The following is a 12,411-nucleotide window of genomic DNA, read 5'->3' on the forward strand; positions in this document are numbered from 1 at the left end:
TAAGGAAGAACTCCATAAAAATGTTTTTTCTCCCATGCAATGGGTTGTGTCCACACTGAATGGGTTAACTGCTCATTTTGTCTCGGGGCGCACCGAAAGGCTATACTTACCCGATCCTCCAGAAAACCATGCCACCCCACGTCCAGTGGTGTACTGTTCCTGCCGTCCTCATGTCCAGAGCCAGTTCATTTACAAGATTGCTAACCTGCAGGGGGGATTCAGGAGTGGCGGGGGAACGGTCTTGCTCTCAGAGGATCGGTGGATTACGTAAGCATATCTCCGCTTTGAAATCCCTTAGACAAAAATGAGCACTTAACGCATGCATGGGTTATTTGTGAAGGCTGTGCCAGTGTGGTGGGGCAAAATTTTAGAAACCTATCTGCATGATCACTGCTGATTCAGCAACCTGTAGTTTGCCTATCCGCACCTAAGTATAAACAACCAGCTATGTCCACTGCTTTCTTAAAGTTTTTTTTTTTTTTTGCTCTAAAAAAAAAAAATTATATATATATATATATATATATATATATATATATATATATATATATACACATACACACACATACACACACACACACACACACACACACACACACACATACATACATAAATACATACATGGTTTCTTTAAAGCATGTTACACAGCACAGTGCTTGTGCTGTGTAATTTGGCCCCCTGTATCACTTGAAATACTTAGCTGATCATTCCTGGCTCTGCCCTCCCCACTGTAAAGTGACCACGGTGTAACATGGCTGCTGAGCCCTGACACCATTGTCAGTTTATGTGCCTCTGTCATCCGCAGATCTCCTGTCTGCTTTCCCGTCCTCTCCCCCCTCCCTCCCTGTTTCCCGTCCTCTCCCCCCTCCCTCCCTGTCATCTCTTACAAGTGCCCCCCTGCCAAAATTACTCTGGAAATTTTCACACAGACTTCTCTGTTTGCGAATGACAAGTGTCCCAGTCTCTGTGCTTTATAAATAAAAATTATGTTCTATACCCGATTTCAGTGTGCCACTCATGTGACCGTCCGTATCGCTTCTCTTCTCCTCCCAACTGATGTAAGTGGGGGATTCTTGGCCCCTCCCGCTGTAGCTGTCAGATAGGGAGAGCCGGCCAGTCATGTGAGCGCTCGGAAATCAGGTAAAAAAAGTATTTTTTTTTTTTTATAAAGCACAGACACTGGGACACTTGTCATTGGCAACCAGGGAAAATTGTGTAAAGATAGCAACCACCTTAAAGGACAGCACTGCATCTGTTGCTGATAGTCTTCCCACTGTGAGCTGCAGTGTCTGTGAAAAGGAGTATGTGAAGATAAGGAGAATTGGCTCAGTCAGGGTTTTTTTAACTCATACAGGACCTCTAGATGTATTTAATTACAGACTTGTAATTTACAATGCATAATAAATGAGGGTGCACGTTTGCACTACGAATGCCCCAAACTTCTAACATACCTTTCACAACACACTACTAAGGACATCATCTTAGTAGCATGTTGTGAGGAATCGTTTTCTTACAAATCAGTGATTCTATAAACTATATATATTTGTCAAAAAGCAAAATGCAAAAAACACGCTGTGATCAATACACTATATAATACCTACTACACTTTGAATTAAAAGAGAACCCAACTCCTAAACCTCTTCATAAAAAGCTACATTCATTAATACAGTGTCACCACTCACCACCATGATATTCCACTGTAAAAGTATTTAAAAAAAAAAAAAATTGTGTAAAAAGCAATGAAAAAAGAAAAAAAGGCCATACTTCAATAAGAGCAAGGTCAGATCCATTAAGGTTTTAAATGTGATTTGTCATTTGGCTTCTGTAACAAATATATCAGCAGCATTCTAAATTTTTTGCAGTGATCCTTAAGAAAAAACAGATTTCATGTTATTTTGCCATGAACACGATAAAAAAAAAAAAGGTTACCAGGCAATCAAAAAAAAAAAAAAAAAAGAATGTGTTAAGCAGGGAAATACAAAGCTACAGAATGTAAAAAGGTGGGATGGATAGTTCAGTTGGATGATCTTTACTGTATACAAAAGTCAAGTGTTAAGCAGCCCATAGATGATTGGATTTTGCACTGGGAGCCTTCCCGGCCAGCAGAACACAGCGGTTACTACTAGCAGCTATAGCCACCGGCAGTAATTGCATGCAAAAAATATGACAGGCTTGATGCATCCAAGTTGATTGATGAATCCATTTGGGTACAATCAGCCTACCTATACGTGGATCGAATATCGGACAGTCCTTGCTAAACCGAACTAATTTCAGTGCACGTATGGCTGGCTTTAATGAGAGTGAAATCCAAAGGACTAGCATCAAAAATATGCCAGGTAAGAGGGAAAAGATGCAGTCTCGTTAAGATCATCATGCATCAGGTCATCCCTGTTGGTATTTTTTAAACTTAATAATATTTCAGAGAAAGGCTATATATGTGAATAATACTGTATATAATATGGCACCCATACTGACCCATATCTAGATTACACTTTACTTATGACTCACTATCTTTATCTACACAAGCAAAACTTCTATCACAAAAACTGCAAACATCTAAGCGCAGACGTTTTCAAAGAAGTCCTTTAGTAAAATCAGTGATTAATATTTAGAAAAGGCCTAGGCGTAAAAGGCATTGTAACTTTAAAGAACTTTCAGTGAACTTTGACATACTGGTGAGTACTAAATGGAAATGAAGAAATATTTACCTAGCACATCAGGCTATAGCTCAACAGATTGCAGCTCCCAGCATGCAGACAAGTCTGGCTCTCTGGAGTAAAGGCAGCAGGCAGCTGAACACAGCTCTCATACAAGTCCACTAGCAAAAGAAAAGCCACTGGAGATTGAATGGGAAACTTAATGAACCAGACCCCACCCAAGCACTAACATAGCTGGAAACCGAGGAGGAGGAATTGAACATATGCAGAAGGGAAACATTCAACCCATCTCTTTCACAAACATCCAATGAATTTAAAGAAACAAAAGGGCAAGAGGAAAAGTACTTCAACATGACCATATTTTTCCTTTTGGTTTCAGGATAATAAGGGATGTCCTACTTCGTGTCTGCTTCAGCTTATCAAAATGTATCTCACTGAATCAACCTCGGCAACATTGGTAACTTTTGATCCCTATAAGTAATTGATAACATGGATATAAGATTAGTGAAATCTTCAATCAATAGGATAGAAAAAGAATCAAGCTGGCCAAAGTAAAATAAATAAATAAAAACCAACCAGGTAGGCAAGATGCACAGAAAGAATGCCAAACAACGGCTTTAAAAGAAAAAACTGTTCAAAAGTTCGATCCTAAATAATTATTTAAAAAAAAAAAAAAAAAAAAGTCAGCTCTTACCAACAACCAAGTGCAGTTCTGCAGTAATAAAATGCCAGGCTTAAAAAAATAATAAGTCACTGCTGCAAATTACAGAATTTCCCCTTGTTACTAGAAAAAAAATTGGACTTGCCTAAAAATATGTTTCTATAAATGTATTAACCACTTGCCATCCAGGGCAATTTTGACATTTCTGACATACATGCTAAAATCAGTATTTTTCCTAGAAGGTTACTCAAACCCCCAAACATTTTATGAAAGCAAAGGCCCTGGAGAATAAAATTGTGGCTATTGCAATTTTTTTTATGTCAAACAATATTTGAGCAGCCATTTGTTTATCAAACGCAAATTTTCAGGAAAAAATACACCTAAATGAACTTTAGTGCGCACAACATAAAACCCATTTTGGGTAAGATATAAAAGATGATGTTTTATCCAGTAAAAAAATAGTAAACATGTCAAAATTAAAAATTGCACAATCCTGGGAAATGGCCATAAACTTTGCAACCTAACATTATCCACAAGCAACGCTTTAAAAGCCTTTACAGGTTAGCAATTTGGAGTTAAAAGTAAACTCTGGCGCTAGAATTATTGCTCTTGCTCTAACATTCATGGCAATCACATGTGGAAGGCAATCAACATTTACATACCCATGTGGGACCTACACTCACGTTTGCACTCGTGTGTGAGCACGGGGGGGGGGGGGGGGGGAAGAGGGTCACAGAGGTGCTTTAGGGCTCATTTACACTTGCTTCAACTTTTAACACACAAAAAAAAGCTTCAAAAAGCCTTTTCAACGTGTGACGCTTCAGTGATGCTTTTTGAAGCTTTAATGAAGTTGGACAAATGCCCTATGTATGTTGACTATTTGTTTTAAAGGGGTTCAGCAGATCCCCAGCTCATTAGTACTCCTGTTCAGCAGATCCCCAGCTTATTGGAACCCTCGTTGAGCAGATCTTCTGCTCAGTAGTACCCCCAGCTGTGCTGATGTCCCACTTAGTAGTACCTCCAGCTTTGCTGATCCTCTGAAGCAAAGCAAATGCAGAGAGTGAACAGGATGGTAAGCTTAGCATTTTATTTAGGGACAGGTGTTTCGATTGGCATTCAGAGTGCTTTAAAAAAAAAAAAAAAAAAAACGTGTCAAATGCCACATTTAAAGCAAGTGTAGACAAGCCCTTAGGCTACATTCACACCTGAGCGTAGCGTTTTAGACAAGCCCTTAGGCTACATTCACACCTGAGCGTAGCGTTTTCACGCGTTTTTACCGCAATTTACAGGCGTTTTTTGTGCAGGGGTTTTTAGATTGAATAGAGACCAATGGAAAACGCCTGTAATCTGCCCAAAAAGAAGCTCATGTACTTTGAGCGTTGGCCATTTTGCTCACAGCGTCAAAACACTCAGATGTGAACAGGGGCCATTGAAATGAATAGGATTTGTCTTGTTGGGCGTTTTGAGAGCTGATCCTAGAGCAGAAAAACTCCCCCAAAAACGCCCCAAAACGCCTACATGTGAACGGAGCTTTAAAGTGTTTATTTAAAATGTCATGTTTTTTTTCATTCAACGTTATTGCCATCACAAGGGGGTTAACCCCACCCCTTGTGAGAGCTTGGGAATGACAAGTACTCTTTATGGAGGGATCGGGGTCGAATAGACCCCCAATTCCTTCTCTGCCCTTCCAGACGGCCAATCAGACAGAAACACAACACTAAAACCGGGAGTGACAAAATCCTTGTTGCTTTTAACTTTGTTTGTCACAAAGGATATTTCTCCATCTCCCTCAGTGGGCAGTCAGCCTGACTGCCTAAATCAATTCCAGGATCCCTGGTAAAAAAAAAAGAGCCCAGGAACAGCAGAGGGGGAGCCCTTCTGAGCCCTGTAAAATTGATCAAGCAGCGGTAGAGCAGCAGGCTTTAAAATATGATATCAGGATCATAGCCGCAGCCACAATTCTGCTATTACTAGTTGCTCCTGAGGCCGTGTATGAATGGCCCAATGACAGGAAGTAGTTGAGGGACACAGGATCAGTATTTATATACGGTATTTTTACACTGGCAGTTCTGTTTAACCACTTAATCCCCGGAAAATTTGGCTGCTCAAAGACCAAGCCCTATTTTGCGATTCAGCACTGCGTGAGTTTAACGGGCAATTGCGAGGTCGTGCGACGCTGTACCCAAACAAAATTGACGTCCTTTTTTTCCCACAAACAGAGCTTTCTTTTGGTGGTATTTGATCACCCGTGCGATTTTTATTTTTTGCGCTATAAACAAAAAAAGAGCGACAATTTTGAAAAAATAATATTTTTCAAATTTTTTTAATATGAAATTCTCAAAAAAAAAAAAAAGTAAAAATCAAAATTTTTTAACATTTTAGGCCAATTTGTTTTCTGCTGCATAATGTTTGGTAAAAAAAAAAATCGCAATAAGCATATTTTGATTGGTTTGCGCAAAAGTTATTGCGTTTTACTAACTACGGGAAAGATTTATGTCATTTTTTTTTTTTTTTTTTTTTTTTTTTTTTAAGTAATGGCAGCGATCTGCGATTTTTGTGGGACTTCAAAATTGCGGCGGAAAGATCGGACCCCTGACTGCCATTTTTGACACTTTTGGGAGTACCAGTGACATTACTACAGTAATCAGTGCTATAAATATGCACTGTTACTGTCAAAATGACGCTGGCAGGGAAGGGGCTAACTTTATTGGTGATCAAGGGGTTAAGTGTGTCCCTAGGGGCGTGATTCTAACTGTGGGGGGCATGGCTTGTGATGTAATCACAGAGACATACGATCCTACATAGCAGGATCGTATAGCCTCTGTGCTTACATCAGGGAGAATGACAGACGGCTGTGTTTACATCAGCCGTCCGTCCTTCTCCCTCTCCTGTGGGAGATCACGAGTAACCGGTGGACATCGGAGCCGCCGGTCACTTGCGCGGGGATCTCAGTGAACGAGCGGGGGCGGGAGCGTGCCTCCGGTGGCGCACGCTCGCCCCCCACAAGCGGCTGAGCGAGTGACGTACCCCTACCTCACTTTGCCCAGCAGCGGCTGCCTGCCACAGTATATCTGCAGTGGGCGGTCGTTATGTGGTTAAAAGCAGCACATTTATGCTGGAATCAGAAGGAAGGCAAAGACCTGCTTGAATTGAGTTCAAAGAATCCCTTGAACATTCAGTGCAAAGTCCAGAGGATCCCTAGTATTTGCTACAAACCTATTTAGCATTGAGTATTCGTGTTGAACCTTGAGCCAAGGATGTCCATATCTGCTTCTTCCTCGCCTGTGACAGAGATTGTAAAAATACCACATCCCTGGGTCTAAGTATTTATTAGCTTAGAAAGTCCACCTGCCAATTGTCCAAAGTGGATGGCTGAGAGCGTGGCAATGCGAGTTCTCGCCCACAAGAGTATCAGACTTGTTTCTTTTAGGGCATCCTGACTTGCAGTGTTTCTACAAGGGCACAGCTACTGCTATGGAATTGTCTGACTGAGGCATCATCTGACTGTACTCTGCCTGGGTGGCCTTGCATTAGAGAGGTCCAGTGTTGGAGAAACAGACAAACATCCCAATTCCAGAACGTTGATGGGAGGTCCTGACTCCAGAGGGGACCAGGTCTCTCTGGAAAGTCAGAGATTTGTAAACTCCGCCTCTGCCTATATAGCTGGCATCTATTATCATCAACTTCCAAGGTGTGCGAAGAAAATACTTTGCCAACTCTAGTGCAGGATTGGAGATCCACCATGTGAGGGAGAACTTTGGCTGGACAGAAGCATTTGGCAATCCAAGGACTGGATTTGTTTTTCCACATTATAAGTATGTTGGATTAAAAAGGTTTGGGTGAAAATGGGAAACGATGGCTACCATCAGGCCCAGAACCCTCATGCTGCAGCAAACTGAGATGTAGTGTTTTGGTTGGAGGGTCCTGGACCAGAGTCCTGGGATCTTAAGGGACTAACCTTCTCTTTGGATGTTCCTTTGGCAATTGTCCAGGTTGTGACTAATGAGTCCTTCAGTAGGAGGTTGTCCAGGTAACCTGTGACATAAATGCCCTCAGATTGCAGAAGAGGCAGAAGCAAAGGAAAATGCTAGTAGTATACACTGGAAGTGTTGGTTTTCCACAGCAAAACTCAGAAAGCGTTGATGTGAGGAGAAGATAGGAATGTGTAAATAGGCATCTTGTATGCCTACTGATGCCAGAAATAACCATTGCATGAGAGAAGCAATGACAGATCCTATTAATTTCATTCAGAATTTTGGCATACAAATGAATCTGTTTGGAGATTTTGGAGTCTAGTATGGGGTAGCTACGTCTATTTGGTTTTGGTGGTTGAAAAAGGTTTGATGAGAAGTTTGAAATCATTCTTCTAAAGGAACTGAAATAACCACTGTCCCTAAAGTTGATGTAAGGTGGTCATTAAATCTGCCTTCTTGTGTTCTGAAGCCAGTAGAATGGAAGGCAAAATAGAGGAGGGGGCAGAGATCGAAACGCTAGGACAGATTGAACCCAGAAATCAGAGACGTCATGAATCCAAACTGACACAGGCACCAACAGATACCCCCCACTCCAAGCAATGGGGAGGCCTCTTCCTTCTGGGGAAGGCTTCTGGGCAGGCTTGGTGGACTTCGGGGTCCATGTCTTGTGACAGAAAGAGGCGATAATGCTTTCAAAAGTAGACACTTGGGGAGAGTGAAAGGAATTATTTTATAGAAGTAGTAGTAGCCGTAGTAGTAAGAGTTAAGCCGTCCCTACATGGATCGAAATTCATCCGGTTCAGCTGGGAATGGCCACATTTCAATTCATGCAAGGACAGGATGTCAGATTTTTGTCACTTGATCAGTGCTGCCGAGAGGGCTGATCAGTGTATTCTGACAGCGGGGAAGTCACCCTCCTGTCAGAATACAATCGCCTAGCAGGGAGGATTCCCCCATCCACCTCTAATTTGTGGCTGGAGGAATTGGGTCCTTTTTTTCCATTTAACCCACTAGTTGAACAGAAAAAAAAAATTACTCCTCTATGGCCAGCCTTATGTGGGTTACACACCAAGTTTTTTTCATTCAACCAAAAACTGACAGATTGCTATACTGACACAAGCGATATTAGTACAGCGATCTCCCTCACTGTGCTATTGTGTTCTGACAGGGGGACTGCCGCACCACCCCCTGCGAGGGCACACTGACTAATCAGAGCTTGCAGCCATTGGTTGATTAGATGCAGTTGGCTGCTGGTTTTCCAACGACCAGCTTCTGTCGGACAGGCTGCTGTACAACACTGGCTGAATGTCAGCCGGTTTCTGTTGATCCGGCTAATAGTTAGCCCGTGTGTAGCAGCCTTTAGTCTTGTGGGGTAAGAGTACCTTTCCCCTTGAGATTTTCTTGATAAATGTATCAAGGGACTTGACAAATAGGCATTCACCATAAAAAGGCATGCTTTGAAAATGCTATTTACAAACCGGTTTGGCAGACCGAGCTTTCAGCCGCAAAAGTCTGCACATGTGCACAGAGATAAGGGACACTCTAGAGACTTGGTAAATCTTATTCTATGGAGCCTCAACAGCAAACAATACTGAGGGCATCAGCTCTAATTGTTCTTATAAGGCAGGATCCTCAAAGACAGGTTCATGTTTGTCTATTCTTATGTCCTATCTAATAAGCAATATTCTGGCAAATGGACATAGCAGCAATAGCTAAAGTACCTTCAAGGTCATAGAAGGCCTTTAAGAGGGCTTCCATATGCCTATCAACAGAATCCTTAAAAGTATTTGTTAACAATCTACTTGTAAAACAGCCCATTCATTTTAAAATAGAAATGAAAAGGTAAAACATTTGTGTATAGATATTAAAAAAAAAAAAAAAAAAACTAATCTCGGGCTAAGGCTTAACCATTCAAAATTCCTAGCACTTAACCTATCCCTAGAGGCCCACACTGTCTGTACCATACAAAATTAATTTCCCTTCCAATGGCGTTCAGATACTCTTTCATACCTGGGTATTCATATAACGCCATCTCTCTTTCCACACCGTACCAAAATAATTTTCCACCACTATATAAAAAATTGTTGGAAGATCTTAACAGGTGGTCCCAATAATCCTCCATTGTGGTTCGGTCGACTGTATTCGATAAAAAATGAATGTCCTTTAACAGGCGGTAAACTATTGCTAGTTCTTGGAAAAAACCTTGTGTGTCTTTCATAAGAGCCAAGAGAAAGATATTGTGGATCCTGGCACAGGAGGCGTTGGCGAGTAAGCTGGAAAACTCTTTGCCTGAATTTGAGGCAATATGGGAACCTTGGGCTACATATATGAAAATCCCAATTACAGGCTGATTATCCCTTCCCCCTCCATTAACGGGGGGCCTTGCCACCCTGGTCTAGATCTCAATCCCATTGAACTATTTTATATCCTACCCCTGCTTTCTTCAGTCCTTTTACTTTTAGCTTGTACACCATTGTTCTCACACCCTTCACAATACCTACCATTCTCTCTCAGTCTCTCCTCTTCGTTCTTCATCTAAATCGCTCTTGTATACATATTACTCCGATATCATCAGTCTCTCTTTTGTGTTTGACCCCTTCTCTACCCAACTCTATCCTCTTTTCTTCATGCAAGGTTAATAGTTGCTCTAATAGTTTCCTTAAAAATTTCTTGATTATGGTACTCAGCAATTTTTCTTAGATATTAGGAGCAGGTTCTACGGTTTGTTTACCCTGCACACTAGAGTGTTACTAGAAATTTGACAGCCGCTTTTCTGATGTTCCTATTAGGAGCGTTGGAAGGCATTGGTTGATTTACAACCCTCTATACTAACTCACTCCAATGTTATTGTCCCAACTAAGTTCTTAAGACTGTAGGAATACTATTGTTAACTGTTCGGATTTCTTTTTGTTTTTACGTATTGCATACTGTTTCAATCCATTGTATTACTTCAACATGTTTACTACATCAATACTTGTATGTTGCTCGAAAAATTTTGTTCAATAAAAACCTATTGAAAGAAAAATGAATGTCCTGCCTAGGATATTATACTTGTTTAGGACCCTTCCAATTTCAAATATGTTGGACTTGAAGCTGTTCCAAAGGAATATATTACAATACATATGGGGAGAACCAGACCCAGGGTGAATAAACATACTCTGCATACTCCTAAAATCCGGGGGGGGATTGGGAGTACCAGATTTGTATAAGTATTATCAAGCTGCTCAACTGTCCCAGCTGATCCGTTTTCACACGCGGCAGCCCCGTCCGCTATGGATGGTTCTTAAATCATCTCATTGTCTAACTAGGGACATCAGCCAACTGATGTGGCTGAGAGCTAAAGACAGACCAACAATGTTGTGCCCCACTCTGTTGTTCTCAATAAATCTTTGGGATAGACTGATGACAACATATGGTTTCAAGTATCCTCATGCCCCCATGGCCATTGCCATTGCCCATTAGGCAATCCTGCATTCACTCTAGGTCTCCATCCTCAAGGTTTTACCTGGTGGATTAATAAGGGTTTATTATGTATTGAGGCTCTATGTGACCACAGGGGTGTCCTGTCGAAATCATTCCTGCAAGAAAAATCATTCCTGCAAGAAAAATATCAGCTTCCAAATTTAGAGTCCTATCGCTATAGCCAGACAGTGCACTTTCTGGTTGTATTACATAGAGACTTCTGATTTAACCACCTCTACGGTGATAGAATATTTTTGCAGGAACTTTGACAAACACACTGGTAACATTTCTAAAATATATACTATGCTGCATTCTACCTCCTCTAAGCAGTTCCGTGTGAATGAATTGGAAAGTGATGTAAATGAGAATTGGGAAGTATTTTTAAGATGGTATATGGTGCCAGAGAGAGTGGAATTGTGTGTCCCGGGGGGCTCTCCGCTGTGCTTTAGAGGCTGTGGTATGGAGAGCACGATGTTTTACATTTGATGGACATGCCCAAAAGTAAGGAAATTTTGGATCCGTACCTATAACTTTATTTATTCGCTAATCCAGGTAAACCTTGTCAAGTCACAAATTCAAGCACTTCTGGGGCCGACTGTTGGAGGACTTCAGTTTGTAACAAGGAATGTAAGAAGAATACAAAACTCAACCCAACAGATCGGCGGGTGCTGTGTCTGTCAGTGAACCTCATAGAAAAGGATTTTACAGTAAGACAAAAATCCAGTATTCTCCTTCGTTCACTGACCGACAAAGCTCCATATCTTCTAGACCCTTGAGATGTCCCAAAGCAGTATCAACACGAGGGAAGGGAAAAAAACAGCAATAACGGAATTTTTGTAAAATCTTACCTGTAAAATTCCTTTCTCTGAGTCCTCCGACAGTCGCCGCCTCTTCATATTCGTCACATATGGGGTATTAGACTTTGCTCCGAAGGAGTAGCTAGGCAACAGAATATGTTAACAATAAAGCTTTAACATATCCCACCCTCAAGGGGTGGTCCCCTCAGTCAATACCCTCCTACTTCCTGCAACCATATCTCAGTTTTAGTGGAATAGCAGTAGAGTATACATTCAAACCCCAAAAGAGGGGTGGGGGCGGCGACTGTCGGAGGACTCAGAGAAAGGAATTTTACAGGTAAGATTTTACAAAAATTCCGTTTTCTCTTACGTCCTCCGACAGTCGCCGCCTCTTCATATTCGTCACATATGGGGACGTCCCAAAGCAGTGCAAACATGAGGGGTGGGAAACGCATCCGCGCCGAAAGGCAACGCAGTCTCCACATCAAAGAAAGGAACCTTACCAAAGGAAGGAAACCAGCTGGGCAACAGCAAAAATAAGTGCTCAACAGGAGCAACAACCCAGGAAAAGACAAAAAACCAGGGGATACAAAACTTATCCCAACAGCCAGGAGTCCCCAACAAGGGACCCTAGGGAACAGCCGCACTAAGAACCTTGCGGCCAAAGGAAGCATCCGCCGATGCCTGAACATCTACTTTGTAGAATTTTGTGAAAGTGTGTACGGTCGACCAAGTCGCCGCCTTACACACCTGGGCTACAGAAGCCCCATGACGACAGGCCCAAGACGTACTCAGAGATCTAGTAGAGTGCGCCTTCACAGGCACAGGGGGAACCTTCCCCTGCAAGGCATAGGCCTGTTCAA

At 41.8% G+C, this 12,411-nt stretch overlaps 1 protein-coding gene across 17 annotated transcripts in view; it reads right to left on the reverse strand.

Annotated features, from left to right (window-relative positions):
• The window catches only part of EPB41L2 (erythrocyte membrane protein band 4.1 like 2), a 375,724-nt gene that overhangs the window by 279,974 nt on the left and 83,339 nt on the right, over positions 1-12,411 (reverse strand). The window contains exon 1 of one of the 17 annotated variants that reach the window (XM_082250107.1): positions 2,706-2,849. The exons of the other annotated variants lie outside the window; for them this stretch is intronic. The gene's annotated coding sequence lies outside the window, so the exon portion shown is untranslated. Of the gene's footprint in view, positions 1-2,705; positions 2,850-12,411 lie in introns of those variants that run through there. 17 annotated transcript variants of the gene reach the window in all.

This window comes from Pelophylax lessonae, assembly GCF_965119305.1.
Source record: "Pelophylax lessonae genome assembly, chromosome: 3".
Taxonomy (NCBI): Eukaryota; Metazoa; Chordata; class Amphibia; order Anura; family Ranidae; genus Pelophylax; species Pelophylax lessonae.